The sequence below is a fragment of the Lissotriton vulgaris genome, chromosome 4_1 (genome assembly GCF_964263255.1).
Source record: "Lissotriton vulgaris chromosome 4_1, aLisVul1.2, whole genome shotgun sequence".
In the NCBI taxonomy this organism is placed as follows: domain Eukaryota; kingdom Metazoa; phylum Chordata; class Amphibia; order Caudata; family Salamandridae; genus Lissotriton; species Lissotriton vulgaris.
In genome coordinates, this window is record NC_141691.1 from 7,313,268 (window position 1) to 7,337,444 (window position 24,177).

Consider the following 24,177-nt stretch of genomic DNA (forward strand, 5'->3'; position numbering starts at 1 on the left):
AATGACTCTGTCTTCCAGAATATATTCTTTGGACAATATTGTATCCTCTGCCTTTGATGTGATAGACAGAGATTTGCTAATGTTACAACATGGCCAGTCTCAATTACGCCTATTATAGAACTAGGCTGGACGCTGCAAAATCTTCGTTCAGGCTATGTGCCTTGGCGTTTAATCAACACAACGTCATTATTTTCCATTTTTAACCTTACTGATAAACAGATCAGTTTGGCACAGAAAGGAGCAGACTATACAATCTTGAGCATCGAGAAACTCGAGAGATTATCATTGACAATGTCAGAGAGCCCTGTCATTGAATGGATAATACACGGAATTATCACAATTCCGATAACAACTTTCCGCTTTAAAAAATGCCTTGAATACATACCTGCTGGCCAGTATGAACAATTGGGTAAAGGATATGTAAAATCCGAATGGAAATTACCATACACTCATTCTTGCTATAGTGACAGCGACAAAAATGTATTTCTTAGTGGTGACAACTGTAAACACTCACTAAGCGGTATACTTTTGTGTCAGGGTATTAATTTACACGGAGCATGTGATGGCAATTCAAACAACCTTTCATGCCACCAGCTAGTCACACCTGCAACTCAGATAGAGCCCTTCTTTATGCAACTCGCAAACGGGAGTTACATTCTAAGAACGGATCACAGGTGCTGTGGCCTCGCGCCCGGAAAAAGTTATCTAGTACAAGTAACGTCCATGGTCAAATGTTGCATGCAAGCATTGTTCCCGAGCGGGCCTCCAGACATAGTGACTCCCCTCTGGCCTCGTCTGAATCTCTATTCTATACGAATTGATACATTAAGCAAAATGAAATCTGTGCTTTTACAGACAACAGTGCCTATAACGTCATCTAAAGAGACGTATGATCTTCTAGTCGCAAGGACGGCTACTGAGGTCCATGACCTTTTATCAACAAATTGCCCCGTGCATTTCGTACAAATGCTCGACCAACTCCTTAACATGTCTAGTGCTACAAGCATCCCAGGCATATTTAAGACAGTCTTTACGGGACTGCTAACACCCTTCCAGGCAATTTTGGGAATCTTTCCTAATTTTGTGCACTCCATCTTTGGTGGTATTCCACTATTTTTTGGACTCATCGCAGGGATTCTATTTTTGACCCTTCTGCTACGTTATGGCAAACCTCGGCTCAGACATAGCTCCCATGGGAATGGAAGAGACAATCCTAGCAATGCGCTACAGGGACAGGATAACTAACGTCCTCGGATTGGCCAGGCTGAGAGATCTAAACATGACCTGGTTCCTTTCATTCAGACCAATATGGCAAAATTGCATTTTACCTGTGCTACGGTGTATGCTTTGCGGCGATGAATGCGTGTTGGACATCTGTCTTTCACTTCCATCAGCAGTACCAATGGACGTCGATACTTTGCTAAGTCCAATAACGGCTCACGCATTGTGTTGTCCCCAGCGGCTACCAATCCTGATGACGGCATTCGTGGAGACTCCTGTGCTACAGCCAAGTGGTAACAGTGGAGCGAGTGACAAAAGCAACATCATCCAGGTACAACGTTCTGTGAGCAGGGCTGGTCCTGTCTTCGATGACAGCAATCATTCTCACACCTGCCAAGTTACAGCGCTATCTAATTTGGTTGAACTATCACCTGATTTTGTAGACCAATTCTTTGCGAGCCTGTCTGATACGATGTTCTCACCCACAGAGAAACAATAACTTTTGAAAAGCTTTCCGACACACGGCGTTCCCATGAACTCTGAATTCGGCCTTCAGTTTTGATCAACATAAAACTGCCAGGAGCTTTGGTAAACTGATTTTTTCTTTGAATTGGACAATCTTTTTAATATTGACCCTTTCCTTTTGGCACGAAACAATTCTTTGCTTAACGTAAAAACTATTCTTAGAGAACAGAAGCTTCACACTTCTATTTCTAAAAAGCACATCTAGAGACATAACAACATAACACCAGCCTCTAGCACACATATTATTACAATGCATTTTTATGTAATGATTTATCTCGCATTTCTTCTGTCAGAGATACTTCATGTGTAATTCTTTATGCATAATCGTTCATTGATTTCATATGCAATAATTTTTGAATGATTACTATGCTTTTAAAAAAAACGTACAGTACCTAAATTCCATGTATTACAAGTACGCCTATTTCGAATGCATTTATGTATTTTGGGGTGGGCTATGTTACACCATGTTACACATGCATCTAATTGCTTAGTTTTAGTAATTTTGATGGACATGAATTCGTGGAGTGGGTGTCATGTGCTTATCTAGGTTCCTGATCGATACTGTGACCTTATGCCCCTATTCGGCTATAAATCCATTTATTCCCTATATTGGCATAACCGTTCAAGTGCGATTTTCTGTAAAGTCATCTCTGGCCTCACACGAGCAGAGCCACAGAGCCACATTCCAGCATGACTCTCTGCTACTTCCTTTGCGACCAATTAGTGCAATGACAGAGCAGCAGTCACTATCTGATATTCCTAGATAACACTCCGAGTTCTTCAACAAGATAAAAACTTAGCAAACCTGGAAATCCCCGCTTGCTATGTTTTGATTAGTAATGGAACTCTAATGAGCAACTGATAACTATCACTTCCTAGTGACATCTTTAATTGACGTCTTATGTCCAGCAAACTTGCGTCAAACCCGGCACCTGTCAGGTATAAATATTACCAACGTTGCCTTAAGCAATGAGCGAACATGTTGCTGATGCCAGCTGCCTGCATGACCCCGTGTTGGTAAAAACTAGCACTCTGTCGCTGCAGCCTGCTATCCTGTGGTGGTGAAGCTACTGATTACCATTATCGCCGCTACAGCGCGACCTATGGTGCAGTACGCTTGACGAGCCGTGCAGCCGTCCTCTGCGAAGACATCCAGCCCAGCTGCCCGCGGACGCTGTCACCCCTCCTTCCTCGACGCGCTGAGAGAAGCCGCTGCCTTTCTCGTGCAGAGAAATCCAGTCCCGGCGCTTCCAGTTTACCCTCGCAGGTGACTGGGATATCGAGAGAGACCCCTGAAGGAGATACCAATCCTCCATCATTCTATTCAGAGGTATGGTGTTGACTAAACCCTTAGACGAGAATTCTTGAAACAAACCTTGGCAAAACCAACTTAACTTAAGCTACTTACTTACTCCCCTTCTCACGTGTTAGGCTTAGGTCAGGCACACTGGGGTAGGCTTAGTTAGAAGCACCAGTTGAGTATGTTAGCCTAATGTATATATGACTGTATATATGTTTTATTACTTTTAAACCATTGTATGGCTAAGAAACCATATCAATGCTTTTACAGTTCTATTTCGCTATTCTTATCTTACTGTACGTACTTTTTATAATAACAGTTATTGCAATTGTGGCAATACATTTCTCTTGTATGAGAAGAAAGACTGTTCAATAAATGTTAACCCTTTATTGATACACGCCCGTCTCTCTATTCTCTACATACTGTGAAAGTAAACTGCACTAGACTGACTGAGTGAAATCTATGTCTATTGTTTCACACGACCCTAGAGATCGACTCTTGATATGAGGAGCAAAGTTGTCATGTTGCACGGTTGTTGGAAAACTGAATCCCTTCTTGTCTGTGCCAAGGAAGCTGATCACTTCCTATGCAGAGAAGAAAGTTTCCAGTGACCTCTGAGCTAGTTGGTAACACAACCCAATTAAGTTTAGCATAGTCAGTGGAGGCCTGGAATATAAGCAGTTCCACGTCGATACTACTGTTTATGTTATTCCAATGCGCAGGGCCTAGTGGGAAACTAGGAACTACACTACAAAGCTAGTCTCATGAGGAGTACAGTCTGTGCTAAGCATTTTGACAATTGACTACCAGGTTAATTTGAAATGTTTTTCTTTGACTGTTCTTAGTAAATTTGATTTTGAAAAATACTAATGTGTAATTTGCCTAAAGTGTTTTGCAATTAAAAGAAAATGTTTTAATTTGATGTTTTTTAGGAAACTCATCATATCAACTTTTCTAGACATTTCAAAGTTGAAACATTTGCAATGATCTGCTGCTGCTGCGAAGTACAATGGAAACAATGGTTGATACTGATGAAGGCACTTACAGACTTTGAGTGAATATATCTTGCACTGAAACAAATTGCACATTGTTTGAATGGAAGTGTTGAAGATTGAATTGGACTTGTTTTCTGCTGAATGGTGGCACCAGCCCATATGTGCTACTTAATTTACTCTAACCACATGTGGTAGTCAACCAAAAGCATAGCCACTCCCCTTCATATTGGCAAAATGCTCATTTAGTCTTACATGTATAAATATGTTGATGTGTGCAAAAACCATAAATACAAGACCAGAGACCCTATGACAGAGATTAGCATAGGAAGCAAATACTCCAAACCTAAAATTCTGCTCATAAATGGCCTCGTAACTAAAACCATGGACAGTGCTTTACTGATTTATTTTCAACAATTCGACCTAATTCGGCTACAAGAAACATGGTTGGAAAATCCATTCCACCTACTAGGATTTAAATCATACCATCGTCCAGCAATTAGAAATTCAAACTTTGTCCATTTTACAGGAGTCCTCACGACTCATGCCTCAATCAAAACCATTATGACAGTTAAAGAACTAACAAGCAAAAGAACTCCAACAAATTAGATGAAAACAATTCAGCTGGAAATAGCTGGTCCCAAAGATAAACAGCAGTTAATTCTTGTTAACACTTATTTACATCCAGGAAACAAAAGAAATGAAACAACTGATAACAGAACTAACTAGGCAGATTATCGAGGAGGAAACATCAAATGATATCACCTCAGGAGACTTTAATATGTTCCTTACAGGGTGTGCAGACTCAGGCAGGCTGGCAGAAGACCAACAATCAGCATGGGGGATCCCACCTCAAGACAAGTGTAAGTGGGGTAAGCCAACTGAGATCACTAAAGACCTGCTGAACGACCTAGAAAGCTAGTCCTTGGTAGCATTAAATGGTCGATTGGTGGGGGATAGTGCCCAAGCTGCAACTTTCCATAATGGATTCTCTGACGCTGCAATAGACTATACTTTCTCATCCTTACCACTCTACTATTTAACACAGGAGAATCAAATGTAACACAAGTGTGCCAGGAAAACTCTTGGTAGTGTCAAAAACACGGTCAGAGGAAAAGAAACTACTGTATGGGAACATCTTAACAGCTGGGGAAAGCTTTATTAAAAGCTCTGACCCAACTAGCCCTAAATAGAACTCAACGAAAGCTGATCAAAAAACCCAACAGGAACCAATCAGTCGGCCGGCAAGCAATCATAGAATTTATCTTTCGGTAATCCATCACGCCGAACTAAGACAAATAAGGGGCAAAAATAACAGATGAATGTGTAGCCTCCGTCAAAATTGCCCCGTCAACAACATACAGCTGGAACTAAGGAAGCTCAGGGCCCGTAAAAACAAAATCATCTGGCTTGCGAAAAAGGAAACCCCCAAAAGAACATGGACAAAACTGTTTCTGCAATAAAAAATCAAACAACAGTGCCAGGCACACAGTCAAGGGTATAGAGAACCCAGCAGCTATAGAAATCCACTCACATATATTGGAGGACGCCTGGGTAAAATTCTTACAGAATCATTTCAACCCAGAATCACGTGAAAACACACAACTAGCAGCAGTTTGTCAGAGTGATTGGCATCCCCTAAAACACCAAGGTCCAGAGCCTGCACGCTTCTTTTCAATTAAAACGATTGTGAATAGAATTACAAAAAGTTGAAATTAGGGCGCGCCTGGGCCTAATGGCCTTCCACCAACCCAGAGGATCAGACTCCTGCCTTTCCTCTCTAAACCCACGGAAATCAACTGCGGAGTTCCCCAGGGTTCCTCGCCTAGCCCCACCCTTTTCAACATCTACATGGTCCCCCTCACTGCCATTGTCAGGCAGCACGGGCTCAGCATCGTCTCCTATGCTGACGACACACAGCTCATCCTCTAACTCACAAAGAATCACAAAGACACCAGACTCTGTTTCCAGGAAGGCATGAAGAATGTAGCATTCTGGATAAAGGACAGCCGTCTGAAGCTAAATCTTGAGAAGACTGAGGTTCTCATGCTCGGTCCTTACACCTCCGCCTGGGACCGCACCTGGTAGCCCTCCACCCTGGGGAGCCCACCCTCCCCTACAGACCTCGCTCGGAACCTCGGCATCATCCTCAAATCCTCCCTCTCAATGAACGGCCAGATCATTGCGGTTGCCTCCTCTAGTTTCAACTGCCTGTGTAGACCTTCAAGTGGATCCCCTCTGGCTGCAGAAAGACTGTCACCCACGTACTCATCAACAGCAGACTTGACTACGGCAATGCCCTCTACACCGGAATCAACAAAACTCTCCTGCACAGACTCCAGACCATCCAGAACGCCGCAGCCAGACTCATCCTCGAGACACCGTGCCATGAGCACATGACCCAATACCTATGAGTTCTCTACTGGCTTTCCGTCGAGAAGAGGGTCACCTTCAAACTCCTCAACCACGTCTACAAATCCCTCCACAACATCGGACCCTAATACCTCAATGAGACAGTATCCTTCCACGTACCTAAAAGGTACATCCGTTCCGCCAACCTCACCCTGGCAGAGGTCCCCCCCATCCGCAGACACAGAACAGGCAGGAGATCCTACTCCTACATTGCAGCCAAAACCTGGAAGGAGCTCCTCGTGAACATCAGACACTCCCCGACCCTCAAGACCTGGCTTTTCAACTGATCCAGAGCTGCCCCCCTCTCTCCTCCACCAGCACCCTAAGACCCTCATGGGTGAGGGGTGTACTTTACAAACCCCTGATTGATTGAATTATTGATCTGCCTGATACCCTGCTCAGCACTCTAGGTGCCACCAACTCAGTGCACTGTAACCCATGGACCGTTACTGATTGACTTTTGTGCTGTAGAGAGGTTACACAGCAATGTCACCTCTGGAGTGTCATAGACCTGGGATGTTGATAAGGAAAATGTAGGTGTGACACACCACACTGCAGCTGCATCATGTATATCACAAAGGGACACAATTATGGACAATTTCTTCACATGAGCGCGTTCAGCTCTGGTGCCCCAGACTGCAACTCACTGACACTTCGGTTTGCATATTGGGTGACTGTGGTACTTGCTCAAGCTACCACCATGATGCTCCGCAGTTGTCTCTGAAATGCTGGGGTTTTCTCTTTCTGTTTACATAGTGTTCACTGTTCAAGTTGTTACCAGCACCAACTACTTTGTGATGGCTGGCTTACACTCGCCCCACACACATCCAGCACAGGCGTCACTATACATGTGGCCCTGCCAATAAAGGGACTGGCCTTATGTACCCCTAGCCAGTCTTCCGTGTGGTTATGATGTATGCATGAGGGTCCTGGGCCCTACAACATTACATTGTGCTGTGTACAGCGGATGCAATCATGTCATCTAGTGTGGCTTCCATGAGCTCTGACCCCACCCGGACCTGTTCGGCCACATCCTTTTGGAATTCTGACACCTGGCATTGGAATGCCATGTGTGCCTTAGTGAAGTGTTGTGAGCCAGCCGTGGTGGTGGATGCTTCCTGCTGTGTGGTCTGTACAAGGGCTGTACTCTCTCTTCTATGTAGCTTTGCTGCCCTGCTCCTGGGAGTGGGTTGCCTAGGATGTCCATGAGCTGCTGTAGGGCGTCGGTGTCGAAGACGTGGCGGTCCACTCCAACATCACTGATGAGATGTCTGGTGGAGGAGTTGTGTGTCCCTCTGCAATGTGAAGGGGGATGCATGTTGACATAGTGTTGACAAGTATGTTGGTGAATTGTTCTTGTTTACATGCATACTGTATGACAATGTACATTGTGACTTTTTGGGAGGTGCTGGATTTTGATGTAGGACAGTGGACATTTGACTACATGACGGATGTGAGGTTGTAAGCGTACATTTCCATCTCACAGTTTACTTTTATGTTAGATGTAATTGGTCGGTTTTTGTGCATAAGCATACCCAGTTATGTCTTCTGTTCCGCAGTGTTGGGGTTGCATATTGCACCACATTGTCGTCAATGTGGATGAGCTGTTATTGCTATATGTGTGTGCTGCAGTGTGCCACGGGGATCAGGGACACAATCCAGGGTCATTGTGGTTGTGCAGTGTGCTACACATCGTTGTGAATATGTACCATTGTGCCCATCTCCGTCCCCCCCCAGGTCCTGGTCATTGCTCACCCTGTTGGTGTTGTGTGAGGACCTATCGAGCTGTGTCCGGACTCCCAATTCCTTGCACCATCTCCACACTGTTGACTGTGGCCACCATTTCATCCGGCTCCTCCTGTGGCGCAGGACTCCCAACTCCTGTCGCCATTGCTGCCTTCTTGTTGGCAGTGGGCTTGTGCTTGGCTTGGCTATCATGCCGCGCCTCTTGGCCTCCCCCATTGACCTCCTCAACACTCTGATTGCATTCACGTTTGTCTTATTGTGGGTCAGTTGATGGTAGTGTTCTGTCACTTCCATGACGCTGATATGGTTTTCCTGCGGACTGCACCCCATCTCCCTCTCCCTCTTCTCCTTGGTCCTACCCATCCATGTTGTTCCTTGCTGGTGGTCTGTGTGGCTTGTGGGGTTTGCGTTGACCTCTGCACTTGGTTCGGGTGCATTCATGCTCCTACGCAGTTTCTTTTTGTTTTCCTTTGTTTTTGTTTTTGATGCCTTTTCCCACTTGACGCATGGGGATTGATGGACTGTCGCTGTTTTTTGCTGCTTTTTGTATCGCAATTGGCCTCAAAGCATGTTTTTTTGCATTTGTGTTTCATATTTTTGCGGCAGTGCGTTGACTTTATCGTGGACATTTGACACATTATTGTGAGCTTATCGCATTGGTCCTGCGTGGTGAAAATGGTACGTTGACACAGCGTTATTGTCCTGAGATAGACTGTAATAATAAGAGTTGCGTTAAGCTACTTTTGCAATGTTTATCACCCGTTCTTGTCAATATCCCCCAGAGTTTCTAAAAAGGTACTTGTAATAAACAGGTAAGAAGATACCCTGAAATGAAACAAGAAGCATTAGTAAGTATAACTGAAATGTAGCATCCATTCAACCCACCACAGTGGAGAGGAGAAATGTGAAATTCAGCTTTCCAAGGCCTGGCAAGCTGAGAGACCAACATAAACACAACTACGTGAAATGTTTTGTCCTCATATGAACAGTGCATAGTTCACTTTTCAGATATACCACTTGCATTTCACATAACATTTTAGATTGCTTGCATTGGTTTTTGGTTCAAATGACCTCAATTCGTTTACATAACAAGAAAATGACATGAACTTAAAAACACCTCAAACAATTTTCAAAAAAGGGCATTAAATAGAGATTGATGACTGAAGTACACTTTAACATACGGGAACATTTGTTGAAAAAGGGGCGAATGAGCTAATGGCAATATGTTTTCCCTACTCAGAATGAAGGCATCATGGTAGTTGTAGTTTTTTAAACTCAATATTCGTAACACTTGCAACAATGTTCCTTGAACATATCTTGTGTGAATCTACATTAGTACCATAACAAACATTTACTATGGGAAACATATATCTTATTTTGACTATAAACACAACTCAATACAGTTAACAAAAAAAACTAAAGAAGATGTTACTGATATATTTAGGTTTCTATGTCAGAAACATGGCACATGACACATTAGCAACAGCTAACTTCAACACAAACAGTAGATTTGTGTTTGGTGACACATTAAAAGGTATAACGTACCACTCTCCACTCCACCAGGAATTCCTGTCAAGCCTTCAGGATGCAAGATGGACAAGTTCTTCTCCCCCCATGGCATGAGATATAATGGGAGGCTGGGAGAACCACTATCAGTCAGAGGTCAAGGAACGCACTCTTCCCCACAGGTCATTCAACCGCTTACTAATTTAATCTTGTGTGCACAGATTGTTAGCTACAGTATTAACTCTGTCAACTATTCTTATCCAATCATCCTTTTGTGAGACAAGGGTGTATTTTGGATTTGTGATCCAAAGAATTGGGGCTCTATTATTATGATTTCATCCACCATGATTGATAATTCTCCTTCTATAAAACAAGGATTTTTGGGGCAGGCATTATACTTAAATGATATTAAATGAATAAAAGGGAACACATTAAATTTAAAAATGAGGGAGAAGAAACAGAGAGAACAATAACAAAAACGTGCTTGACTTATGGGTATCTGCTTCATTGTTGTGGTGCTGTGCAACGACATAGGATCATGGTCTGAAATTGTGTGTATTTTATGGTGTAGTCGCCAGGTGTTAACATTTTTTCAATCGACATCAGGTGTGTGATGCTAGCATCATTCCAAAGCCACAGATGCAGTGCGATGATCACTGTGTCCCAAAACAGACTCACTCCATCAGCAGGCCACCGCTATGAGACCGCCAGGCAAACACTAATATCTAAATAGGGGGCCAATTATGCATTGTCATTGTTTTCTCCCGGCGCACCTTTTGAAAGGTACGACAGGTACACACAATGACAATGTACCCTATTTAGAGGAATGTGCTGCACCCAGGGCAGCTGCAAACTCACACTAGTCTGGGCGCAGCTACTTGCAGCCGCTCCATGTTTTCACAGTGCAGGTGGAACTGGTCTGCACTTTTAAACGGGATTAGTGATCTCCTTGCAGGTGGGTGCAGTTAGTGACCACATTGTCCGCCTCATGTCCATTGAAGGTAAGTGGGCCACAAAGGTTTGTCATTCTAAATATTGGGTTATGGTTCTAAAACATTTGGGTAGCACTATTTATTATGATGCTAATTATTTTATTTTTTAAATATTTAAACAATAAGATAATGTATAATATTGAATAGTTGACATATCTTGCTGTTGGCCATGACTCTGAGTACTGGCCAGGGGCACTACACCACCTAAAACAACCTGATAGTGTCTCTTGAATAGGCTTCAATTCTCCTTAACCCCTTCGATGCTGATGACGGAGCGGTTCCGTCATCAGCATCGGTTGGGCTGTGCTGATGACAGAACCGCTCCGTCATCAGTACAGCCCTGGGGGGGAGCGCTGGCGCTCCCCCCCTTGTGCAGGGATCACAGTTGTTTTTGCAGGGGTGGCAGCGGAAGACCTTCCGCTGCCACCCCCTGGCCCCCCCACGCTTCCTGGTGACGTCAGCACGCACAGCGCGCGCCGACGTCATCAGGAAGCGCTGGACGCGCTGAAAGCCATTTGTTTCCAGCGCGTCCAGGAGCAAGGTGAGTGTTTGGTGCTCCGGTGGGGCGGGGGGGCGGTTTTCGGTGCCTTGAGGCATCGGGGGGGAGGAAACTGTGTTTCCACTCCCCTGATGTCCCAATGCAAGGCATTCCTGGTGCACGATCGCGCACAGCGTCGCGATCGTGCACCAGGAATGCCCCACTAGACACCAGGGATTGTGTTTGGGCATATGTTTTTGTGCAGGAAGCGACCCCTTGGGCAAGGGTCGCTTCCTTTGGCGGCCAGAATGTTGTTCAGACTTTTCTGCCCCCCCTGGGGCAGATCGGCCGTTTTTTTGGCCGATCTACACTGCGGCTGCAAGACTTGATGTTGAAAGTTCTGACCTCTGGGTTGCACCAGGCAGGGTGCAGCCGGCATTGCCTGAATTTACTGGTGTTCCAGGGTGTAGGGTGAACACAGAAAACTTTTTGCCTATTGATTTTTTCAAGTTGTTTATGGATGATGTGTTTGTGGCAGAGATTGTAGAGCAGACTAATTTGTATGCTGAAAATTTTTTGAGGGTGAACAGTGCCAGCCTTAAGCCCCACGCTAGAGCTACCCGGTGGACTCCCACAAATTTGGAGGAGATGAAAAAGTTTTTGGGTTTAACTTTTTTGATGGGCTTGCTTAGGAAGCCATCAACTGCTTCATATTGGTCTACTAGTCCCTTGATGGCTACAGCTATATTTCCGGCAGTCATGAGTCGTGATCGGTATTTGCTTCTGCTTCGGATGATGCATTTTGTTGACAATAGTCTTGCTTTGCCATGCGATCACCCTGATTGTGACCGTCTTTTCAAGATTCGGCCTGTCATTGATCATTTTGTTGATCGATTTTCTGAGATCTTTTATCCTGGGAAAGAAATTGCAGTGGACTAGTCTTTGCTGTTGTTCAAAGGCCGCTTGGTATTTCGGCAATACATTCCTAGTAAGAGGGCACGCTATGGAATCAAACTGTATATGCTGTGTGACAGTGAGACTGTATATGTCTCTAATTTCAGGGTGTACACTGGTAAGGAATCCAGGATTAACCCCCCTGGTTGTCCGTCGACTTTTGGAGTGACTGAGAAAATTGTGTGGGAACTTGGTCGTGGATTTTTTAACAAAGGCCATCATTTGTATGTCGATAACTTCTACACTGGTGTGCGGTTGTTCAGGGAATTGGGCAAAGTGGACACTGTTGCTTGTGGCACAATCCGCTCAAACCGTAAAGGTTTCCCAAAAGAACTTGTGTGTCAGAAGCTTGCTCGGGGACAGTGTAGTGCATTGCGTTGTGAGGAGCTTCTAGCTGTGAAGTTTTCAGACAGGAGAGATGTCTACATGTTGACTACAATACATGATGAAAGCACTGAACCGGTGACTGTTTGGGGTCAGGTTGCAGAAGTGCGCAAACCTGTGTGCATAATGCACTACAATAAGTACATGGGTGGTGTTGACAGAGTAGATCAGAGGTTGGAGCCGTATGCTGCTCTTCGTAAGGCTTACATTTGGTACAGGAAGTTGGCTATCCATCTTTTCCACTTGGCAACCTTTAATGCTTTTGTTGTGTTCCAGAAATCATGTCCCCAGTCAAAGATTACTTTTGAAAAGTTTCAGGAGTCTGTAATAGGCAGCCTTGTTTTAGTTGAACAGGCAAGTGTTCCTAGAGTTGGAGTGGTGGAGGATATTGCCAGATTGAAAGATCGCCATTTTCCTGGTCAAATTCCTCCTACAACCTCAAAAGACTTTCCTAGTCGGAGATGTAGAGTCTGTTGGCGAAGAGGTTTGCGGAAGGAGGTTCGTATGTACTGCCCTGACTGCCCTTCAAACCCCGGGCTGTGTGTACCTGCTTGTTATAGATTGTACCACACGCAAAAGAATTTTTGGGAGTATCAATGAGTGGTAAAGTGAACTGGTTGGTCTTATTGTTCAGTTTCAAAGTTTGCATTTGTGTAGTCTTTTTAGTGTAGTTGTTGAGTTAGTAGATTTGTATCAATTTGCAATTTGTTTTTGTTTTTCTTTTATTTTCAAAAAAACTAAAGTATGATGTTGGTTTGCTTGTCTGGCGGTGTCTGTGGACTGGTGCTTGGCTGGCGGTGTGTGTGGAGTTGCGCTTGGCTGGTGGTGTGTGTGGAGTGGCGCTTGGCTGGTGGTGTGTGTGGAGTGGCGCTTGGCTGGTGGTGTACGTGGAGTGCTACTTGGCTGTCTGTGCACGGAGTGGTGCTTGCCTGGCGGTGTTTGTGGAGTGGCACTTGGCTTGGGGTGTGCGTGGAGTGGTGCTTGTCTGGTGGTGTGTGTGGAGTGGTACTTGCCTGTCGGTGTGCGCTGAGTGGTGTTTGGCTGGCGGTGTGCATGGTCCGGTGCTTGGATGGTGGTGCGCGTGGAGTGGCGCTTGGCTGGCGGTGTGTGTGTGGAGTGGTACTTGGCTGTCTGTGCACGGAGTGGTGCTTGGCTGGCGTTGTGTGTGGAGTGCCGCTTGGCTTGCAGTGTGCGTGGTGTGTTGCTTGGCTGGTGGTGTGTGTGGAGTGGTACTTGGCTGTCGGTGTGCGCTGAGTGGTGTTTGGCTAGTGGTGTGCATGGTCTGGTGCTTGGGTGGTGGTGTCGGTGGACTGGCGCTCGGCTGGCGGTGTGTGAGTAGTTACTTTGGTCACTACACACACTGCTAGGTGAGTGACACTCCACGCAGTCCATCATTTTGTGTTGTTGAAATGTCAGAAATGTGGGCGTGTGAAAGTGATGGGCCCTTGAATGGCGCTGTCTGCTGGTGTGAGTGTTGAAATGTGATGGGTCCGCGGCTGGCGTACGAAAGGTGTATGAATGGCCTGTAAAGAGGTTGGTGCCTTGACGTGGCTTTACAGCTCACGAGCTGTGAGTCAGTGGCTCAGTTTATCATACTTTCAATTATACGCAGTGTATTTCATTTTTTTTTAATTACTTGCAAATACAATTGTATGTACAGAATCATCACTCACCCTCGTGCCAAATCCAACCAGAATGTGTGTGTGCTTGCGGATTTGATGGCTGTGCAGTAATGTTTGTCTTTTATCTCTTTCTGAAGTAGGATGTACCTTGTCCCTTATTGTGATTGTTGTAATGTGTTGCTGTTCTTTCTGGATGGTGTCAATGGTCTGGTTTGTATCAGGTATGAAAGGCGCGTGAATGGCCTGTAAAACGGTTGGTGCCTTGTCGTGGCTTTACAGCTCACGAGTTGCGAGTCACTGGTTCGGTTTTTATGCATTTATTTATTGACAGAGCATTTCATTTTTTGAAATATCTTGTTAATTAAATTTTATGTACTGAACCATCACTCGCCCTCGTGCCAAATCCAACCTGTATGTGTGTGTCTTTGAGGAATAGTTAGCCGTGCGTTGAATGTTTGACTTTTGAGTAACTCTGTTACGGTGTACATTATAGCCATAAATAACTTACTAAATTTAGTTATTATTGTTAAACCATGGAAGTATATGGTCATGTCTTTCTGGTGAATTCTATTGTTGATTTTTATCCAGAATCTCCTGCAAACTTGAAATTGTCTGTCACAATTTCCTTGCACGCTCTCAAATTGAAAACTTAATTCTCCACCGTACAATGTACAATTTGAACCGTTTCCTGTTGCAGCCACTATGCCTACCCACACAAGTGAGGTACCATTTTTATCGGGAGACCTGGGGAAACGCTGGGTGGGAGGAAATTTGTGTGAGCCCAGTGATGCCACGCTTTCCCATGCAAAAAAGTTTGAAAAAAATGATTTTTTTTTAGCTAAAATTGAGGTTTGCAAGGGATTCTGGGTAAAGGAACGTTGGAGGATCCACGCAAGCCATACCTCCTTGGAAGCCCCCGGGTGTCTACTTTTCAGAAATGTGTGGGTTTGGTAGGTTTCCCTAAATGGCCATCTCGCACGGGGCCAAAAACCCAGGTAACCCCTCTTGCAAAACATTCAATACCACCAGCTTTTGCAAGAGGGGTTACCTGGGTTTTTGGCCCCGTGCGAGACGGCCATTTAGGGAAACCTACCCAGGTCTCCCGATAAAAATGGTACCTCACTTGCGTGGGTAGGCATAGTGGCTGCAACAGGAAAAGGTCCAAATCGTACGGTGGAGACATTACAATAACCAATAGCAAGATTACCTTCTTTTTTTTTGGGGGGGGGACTGAGTTTTTGGACCGGGGCTCGGCGGGCATCTTTGGAAACTACCAAACCCAAACAGTTCTGAAAACTAGACACCCGGGGGAGTCTAGGGAGGTATGGCATGCGTAGGTCCCCCAAATGTTTTCCTACCCAGAAATCCCTGCAAACCACAAATTTAGGTTAAAAAAACAGTTTTCCATACATTTTTGCGTGGGATCGCCGTGTCGGCACAAATGTCCTACCACCCTGCGTTCCCCTTGTTTTCCCGAGTAAAATGATACCTCACTTGTGTGGGTGGGCCAAAGGCCTGTGACTAAGGCAGGGGGGCTTAATTTGAAACACTGAAATACTACTTTTTTCAACATTCGTTTTTGGCCTGTTCTGCTTTGAGGCACCCACACAAGTGAGGTATCCTTTTACTCGGGAGAACAAGGGCAGCGCTGGGTGGTAGGACATTTTTGCCGGCACGGTGATCCCCTGCAAAAAAGTTTGGAAAAGTGATTATTTTACCTAATTTTAAGGTTTGCAAGGTGTTCTGGGTAGGAAAACGTTCGGGGACCCACGCATGCTATACCTCCCTGGACTCCCCCGGGGGTCTACTTTTCAGAACTGTTTGGGTTTTGTTCTTTACAAAGAAAACCACCGAGCCCCGGGCCAAAAACGCAGGTGCCCCCCCCCCAAAATCAAGGTTGTTTTGCAATTTGGTATTGTAAATTCACCACCGTACAATTTGAACCAATTTCTTTCGCAGCCACTTTGCCTACCCACGCAAGTGAGGTACCATTTTTCTCGGGAGACCTGGGGGAACGCTGGGTGGGTGGTAATTTGTTGATCCACGCAGATTCCGGAACTTTCCACCACAGAAATGTGAGGAAAATGCGTTTTTTTTCTAATTTCTTAGGTTTGCAAGGGATTCTGGGTAAGAGAACCTGGGGGTATGCAGTCGAGTCACCCCATCCTGTATTCCCCTGGGTGTCTACTTTTCAAAAATGTATAGGTTTGCTAGGTTGCCCTAGGTGCCGGCAGAGCTAGGGTTCAAAAACAAAAGGTAGTCTCTTTGCCCAAAAAGGGCACAATTTCACTGAAAAATTGAGTTGTGACCACGTTGTGTTTTGCGCTGTTTCCTGTCGCAGCCAGTATGCCTACCCACGCAAGTGAGATACCATTTTTCTCGGGAGACCTGGAGGAACGCTGGGTGGGTGGAAATTTGTTGATCCATGCAGATTCCGGAACTTTCCACCACAGAAATGTGAGGAAAATGCGTTTTTTTTTCCAATTTCTTAGCTTTGCAAGGGATTCTGGGTAAGAGAACCTGGGGGTAGGCAGTCGAGTCACCCCATCCTGTATTCCCCTGGGTGTCTACTTTTCAAAAATATATAGGTTTGCTAGGTTTCCCTAGGTGCCGGCAGAGCTAGGGTTCAAAAACAAAAGGTAGTCTCTTTGCCCAAAAAGGGCACAATTTCACTGAAAAATTGAGTTGTGACCACGTTGCGTTTTGCACTGTTTCCTGTCGCAGCCACTATTCCTACCCACGCAAGTGAGATACCATTTTTCTCGGGAGACCTGGGGGAACGCTGGGTGGGTGGAAATTTGTTGATCCACGCTAGTTCCGGAACTTTCCACCACAGAAATGTGAGGAAAATGCGTTTTTTTTTCCAATTTCTTAGCTTTGCAAGGGATTCTGGGTAAGAGAACCTGGGGGTAGGCAGTTGAGTGACCCCATCCTGAATTTCCCTGGGTGTCTACTTTTCAAAAATATATAGGTTTGCTAGGTTTCCATAGGTGCCGGCAGAGCTAGGGTTCAAAAACAAAAGGTAGTCTCTTTTCCCAAAAAGGGCACAATTTCACTGAAAAATTGAGTTGTGACCACGTTGCGTTTTGCGCTGTTTCCTGTCGCAGCCACTATGCCTACCCACGCAAGTGAGATACCATTTTTCTCGGGAGACCTGGGGGAACGCTGGGTGGGTAGAAATTTGTTGATCCACGCAGATTCCGGAACTTTCCACCACAGAAATGTGAGGAAAATGCGTTTTTTTTCCAATTTCTTAGGTTTGCAAGGGATTCTGGGTAAGAGAACCTGGGGGTAGGCAGTCGAGTCACCCCATCCTGTATTCCCCTGGGTGTCTACTTTTCAAAAATATGTAGGTTTGCTAGGTTTCCCTAGGTGCCGGCAGAGCTAGGGTTCAAAAACAAAAGGTAGTCTCTTTGCCCAAAAAGGGCACAATTTCACTGAAAAATTGAGTTGTGACCACGTTGTGTTTTGCGCTTTTTCCTGTCGCAGCCAGTATGCCTACCCACGCAAGTGAGATACCATTTTTCTCGGGAGACCTGGGGGAACGCTGGGTAGGGGGAAATTTGTTGATCCACGCAGATTCCGGAACTTTCCACCACAGAAATGTGAGGAAAATGCGTTTTTTTTCCAATTTCTTAGCTTTGCAAGGGATTCTGGGTAAGAGAACCTGGGGGTAGGCAGTCGAGTGACCCCATCCTGAATTCCCCTGGGTGTCTACTTTTCAAAAATATATAGGTTTGCTAGGTTTCCCTAGGTGCCGGCAGATCTAGGGTTCAAAAACAAAAGGTAGTCTCTTTGCCCAAAAAGGGCACAATTTCACTGCAAAATTGAGTTGTGACCACGTTGCGTTTTGCGCTGTTTCCTGTCGCAGGCACTAGGCAGACCCAGGCAAGTGAGGTAGCATTTTTTTCAGGAGACCTGGGGGAACGCTGGGTGGGTGGAAATTTGTTGATCCACACAGATTCCAGAACTTTCCACCACAGAAATGTGAGGAAAATGTGTTTTTTTTTCAAATTTCTCAGCTTTACAAGGGATTCTGGGAAACAGAACCTGGGGGTAGGCAGTCGAGTCACCCCATCCTAAATTCCCCTGGATGTCTAGTTTTCAAAAATGTATAGGTTTGCTAGGTTTCCCTAGATGCCGGCAGAGCTAGGGTTCAAAAACCAAAGGTAGTCTCTTGGCCCAAAAAGGGCACAATTTCACTGAAAAATTGAGTTGTGACCACATTGCGTTTTGCACTGTTTCCTGTCGCAGCCACTATGCCTACCCACGCAAGTGAGGTACCATTTTTCTCGGGAGACCTGGGGGAACGCTGGGTGAGTAGAAATCTGTTGATACACGCAGATTCCAAAACTTTCCACCACAGAAATGTGAGGAAAATGTGTTTTTTTTGTCAAATTCTTAGCTTTGCAAGGGATTCTGGGTAACAAAACCTGAGGGTAGGCAGAGGAGTCACCCCATCCTGAATTTCCCAGGGTTTCTAATTTTCAAAAATATATAGGTTTGCTAGGTTTCCTTAGGTGCTGGCAGAGCTAGGGCGCAAAAACAAAAGGTAGTCTTTTTGTCCAAAAACTGCAAAATTTTACTGGGAAATTGAGGTGCGACCATGTTGTTTATTGCGCTGTTTCATGTCGCAGCCACTATGCCTACCCACGCAAGTGAGGTACCATTATTTTTAGGAGACCTGGGGGAACGCTGGGTGGGTGGAAATTTCTAGATCCACGCAGATTCCAGAACTTTCCACCACATAAATGTGAGGAAAATGTGTTTATTTTGTCAAAATCCTAGCTTTGCAAGGTATTCTGGGTAACAAAACCTGGGGGTAGGCAGACGAGTCACCCCATCCTGAATTCCCCTGGGTGTCTACTTTTAAAAAATGTATAGGTTTGCTAGGTTTCCCTAGGTGCTGGCAGAGCTAGGGCTAAAAAACAAAAGGTAGTCTCTTTGTCCAAAGAGCGCAAGATTTCACTGGGAAATTGAGGTGCAACCACGTTGCGTTTTGCGCTGTTTCGTGTCGCAGCCACTATGCCTAACCACGCAAGTGAGATACCATTGTTTACGGGAGACCTGGGGGAACATTGGGTGGGTGGAAATTTGTTGATCCAAGCAGATTCCAGAACTTTCCTCCACAGAAATGTGAGGAAAATGTGTTTTTTTGTCAAATTCTTAGGTTTGCAAGGGATTCTGGGTAACAAGACCTGGTGGTAGGCAGTCGAGTCACCCCATCCTGAATTCCCCTGGGTGTCTACTTTTCAAAAATGTATAGGTTTGCTAGGTTTCCCTAGGTGCCGGCAGAGCTAGGGTGCAAAAACTACAGGTAGGCACTTTGCTAAAAAAGGGTCAATTTGTAACTGCAAAATTTAGGTGTCACCACGTTGCATTTTGCGCCGTTTACTGTCGCAGGCACAAGGCCGACCCACACAAGTGAGGTACCGTTTTTATCGGGAGACTTGGGGTAATTCAGATTTGTAAATCAACTGTTATTACCAATTGAGCTTTTGCGCATTTCTCCCTTTCAATGAAAGACATTGTGTAAAAAAAAAAAAAAATTGAAAAATGACCAATAATTCTCATGCTAGTATGAGTATTCCCAATTTTGAAAATTAGCAATTATATACTGTTTCTGAACTCTATATTTTGTACCCAATTCAGAAATACATAGGAGTCTTTCATACAGATTTTTCCATGTATACATTTTCCAAGACAAAGTGCTCTATACCCAGTAAATGAAAAAATACCATTGCAAGTTGCTGCTCAGTTTTTGGATCTGGGTTCGTCGGGTTCTTGGTGAAACTACAAGTCCTATATATCCCCACAACCAGGACGGTCTAACGGATGTAACGGTATATTGCTTTCCAAGAGCTGTCAAAATTAGAAAAAGTTATAGGTGAAAACGTTGAGACAAAAGGCTGTTTTTTTCAACAATATTTCAATTATTCCAATATTTAACTGTTAGTTTCTATAAAGAAACCTTCATGGATTTAGACAAATGACCCCTTTCTGAATTCAGAATTTAGTCTACTTTTTGAAAATGTACAGCATTCTAGGATCCATTATTGCTTTCAAACTCATTTCTACCATTAACTGGAAGGAGGTGGAAAGCTCTAAAAATAGCAAAAATAGGCTATGTCCCAGAAAAATGCCAAAACTGTGTGAAAAATGTCGGTTCTCTGACAAAAGACTGTCATTTCCTAAAAGCTGAGAAAATGGAGATTTCAGCCCCACAAACCCTTTTTTGATAACATTTTCAGGGAAAAACTCAGAGGCTTTCATTTGCAGCCCGTTTTTCCCATTTTTCTGAAAAAAACAAAAAAAGTCACTATATTTTGGTTAATTTCTGAGACCCCTCCAAGGTAATCCACAAACCCTGGGCGCCTTTAGAATCCACATGATGTTGGAAGAAAAGGACGCAATTTTGGCATGGATACCTTATGTGGTCAAAAAGTTACAAGGGCCTAAGCGCGCACTACCCCAAATCGCCAAAAAAGGGCTTAGCACAGGAGGGGAAAAGGCCTAGCAGCGAAGGGGTTAACATAGTTCACTGTGCGGAGGGGTGGTAGTGAGAACACTCTCTTTTTTACACAGTCTTTCCCCGCAATGGGAGACAGGAAAAACAACTGAAAGAATGGCTATTCCATGGCTTACAAATGCTGCACCTTTCGCTCTAAGACTAATTTGACACTTCCTAAGTTGTAATCAGTAACCCGCTCTTTTCTTTACTTTAGATTCCCGTGACTGCTGGCCTTGTCCTGAAGACCACTGGCCCAATGAGGAGAGAACCCGCTGTGATCTCACAACTCTCCAATTCCTTTCTCTTGAGGAGCCTTTGGGAATCACACTCTCATGCCTCACCAGCCTCCTCTTCCTACTCACTTTTCTTGTTCTCTGCATCTTCAAGAAGTACCAGGACACGCCAATTGTCAAAGCAAACAATCGAGAGCTCAGCTACGTGCTTCTCATCGCCCTCATGCTCTGCTTCCTTTGTCCCTTCACCTTCATTGGCCATCCCATGAGGGCCACCTGCATGATCCGCCAAAACTCATTTGGGATTATCTTTTCCATCAGCATTTCCACCATTCTGGCCAAGACAATCACTGTGATTATAGCGTTCAATGCTCGCTATCCCACCAGCCGCTCTTCAAGGTGGTTTGGGACCAGAATGCCCGTTGGGGTGGTCCTTCTCTGTTCTTTTGCTCCAGTCCTGATTTGCACAGTCTGGCTGCTCCTTGACCCTCCTTACCCAGTGAAGATACAGATACAGGACACAACCATCATCCAGTGTGACGAGGGCTCCGTTCTCTTCTTCTATCTGATGTTGGGATATCTGGGCTTCTTGGCCACTGTCAGCTTTGTGGTTGCATTTTACGCCCGTAATTTGCCTCAGAGTTTCAATGAGGCCAAGTTCCTCACCTTCAGTATGCTTGTGTTTCTGGCTGTCTGGGTCTCTTTTATCCCAGCGTATCTCAGCACCAATGGAAAGTATTTGGTGGCCGTCGAGATCTTTGCCATCTTGTCATCAAGTGCAGGACTATTGGGTTGTATCTTCATTCCTAAATGTTACATCATCCTTTGGAGGCCGGATATGAATACGAAACAGTACTTAATGCAAAAACATGTCTCCAAATTTTAAAAATCAGATATCTACAATTGATTTACACAAATCTTTTATTAGCACAACCTCACTTTGTGTCATGTCTGCAGCAGAAAAAAACAATATGTCAGTTCGGTCTGGTGGTTCAGTGGACTAATGTACCCACTGCATGAACTGGTGTTTCATGTCATGGTTACAGATTGAAATGTCAATGGTTTCACTCCTTTCTATAATCCTATGAGGATGATGAAATGAGTGGATAACAATTATAATCTGATATTCAAAAGTAACTTACCCCCAGGGTTTCACTGGATTTTACAAATACACAGTATGTTACATACTGAGATGTCCTCGGTGATGTCATCAGTGATGTCACTGGCCATGTAATGACTGATCTAATATGTGACGTCATCAGCAGTGCATTGCAGGGGAGCGTGTTATACTTAGCTAAACTAACTATAATGGCTGAATTTCTCTGGTTTTATATGAGTGAAATGTCCAACTAATTATAACATCCCTGAAACCTGTGTTTTTTTCAGTGAATATATATATATATATATATATATATATATATATATATATATATATATATATATATACATATATATATATATATATATATATATATATATATATATATATATATATATATATATTCACTGAAAAAACATAGGTTTCACACCAGTTATAATTAGGAATTAGCATTTAAAAAACCTATTAAATTCACTGAAAAAACCATAGGTTTCACATTCGTTATAGTTAGGAATTAGCATTTAAAAAACCTATTAAATTCACTGAAAAAACCATAGGTTTCACACCAGTTATAGTTAGCTGGAAATTTTACTGACATAAAACAATTGAAATTCCCACGTTATAGTTAGTTGGACTCACTATAACTTGCGCGCCTGCAATGCATTGCTGATGACGTCACATATTACATCACTCATGACATGGTCAGTGACATCACTCATGACATCACTCATGACACCATCTTTGTGACAGAGTGAGAGACCTCCTTTCAGAGATACCCATACCAGTTACAACAACCAATTCAGTAATTCCACCATCTATATACACATCCTCTCATTCTGCAACAGTTCTATATACTAACTCATACATATACTCACTCATCATATGTAGTGATACACCTATACATCCTGTTACACACCGACAGTCATCCAAAAGTTACTCACACACATACTCACACATTCAAATAAACTATTGAACATCCATTTATTTGAATATACAGCTATACACACACTAGCACATTACTTCTAAGGAAACTTACACATACTTACTCTCTTAAACAATCACTTATAGAAACACATACTTATTTAAACAGGAACTCTTTCAATGTCTCACTCTCACATATACTCACTTATATACATTAATACTAACATATACTAGATTAAAACATATTTAGTTACTGATAAAGACACTAGTGAGACAGTCATTCACTCACTAACACACATATATACACACACATCCACCCATACAGTCCTGCACATACGCTGTCTTCAAAACACATACGAACAGTGAGTCAGTCATTGGTGCATCTATGTGCTAAGTAATACCCCCACCAAACCATACAGACACTCATACTGATACTAAAAAAAACATCTAATAACTCATATACACACACATGTAGATACTCACCAACGCATGCAGCCACTTATACACAAAGTGAAACACTGATACCAACATTTAAATATTTAAACAATACTCGCTAACAATAATCCAGTTAACCATTCAGTTTGTTTTTATAAAACATCCATTAACACCCTTATTTAAACATTTATTCTTCCATCGTCCTTTTTCATATACATATATAAAACATATTTATTTTTCAGAAAGACACACATTCACTGGATGGTGTTATCAGTGATGTCATGAGTGATGTCACTGACCATGTCATGAGTGATGTAATATGTGATGTCATCAGCAGTGCATTGCAGGCGCGCAAGTTATAGTGAGTTCAACTAACTATAACGTGGGATTTTCAATGGTTTTATGTCAGTAAAATTTCCAGCTAACTATAACTGATACGAAACCTATGTTTTTTTCAGTGAATTTAATAGGTTTTTTAAATGCTAATTCCTAACTATAACGGATGTGAAACCTATGGTTTTTTTAGTGAATTTAATAGGTTTTTTAAACGCTAATTCCTAACTATAACGGATGTGAAACCTATGGTTTTTTCAGTGAATATATATATATATATATATATATATATATATTACCTACTGGCTATCGCCAGTAGGTATATATAGTTAGGATTTTTTCTCTATCGGACTTTTGAAAATTCTATGTCTAATAACTTTGGCGTTTGTGGACGGAATCGGCTAAAATGTTCAGGAAAATGGCACATTTTGTTTCTGAGCTGCCCCAGAAAATTTGGGGGGGGGGGTTCGTCAAGGGGGGGCCGAAAAAAAAGGGGGGTCCCAAAACGCGTTT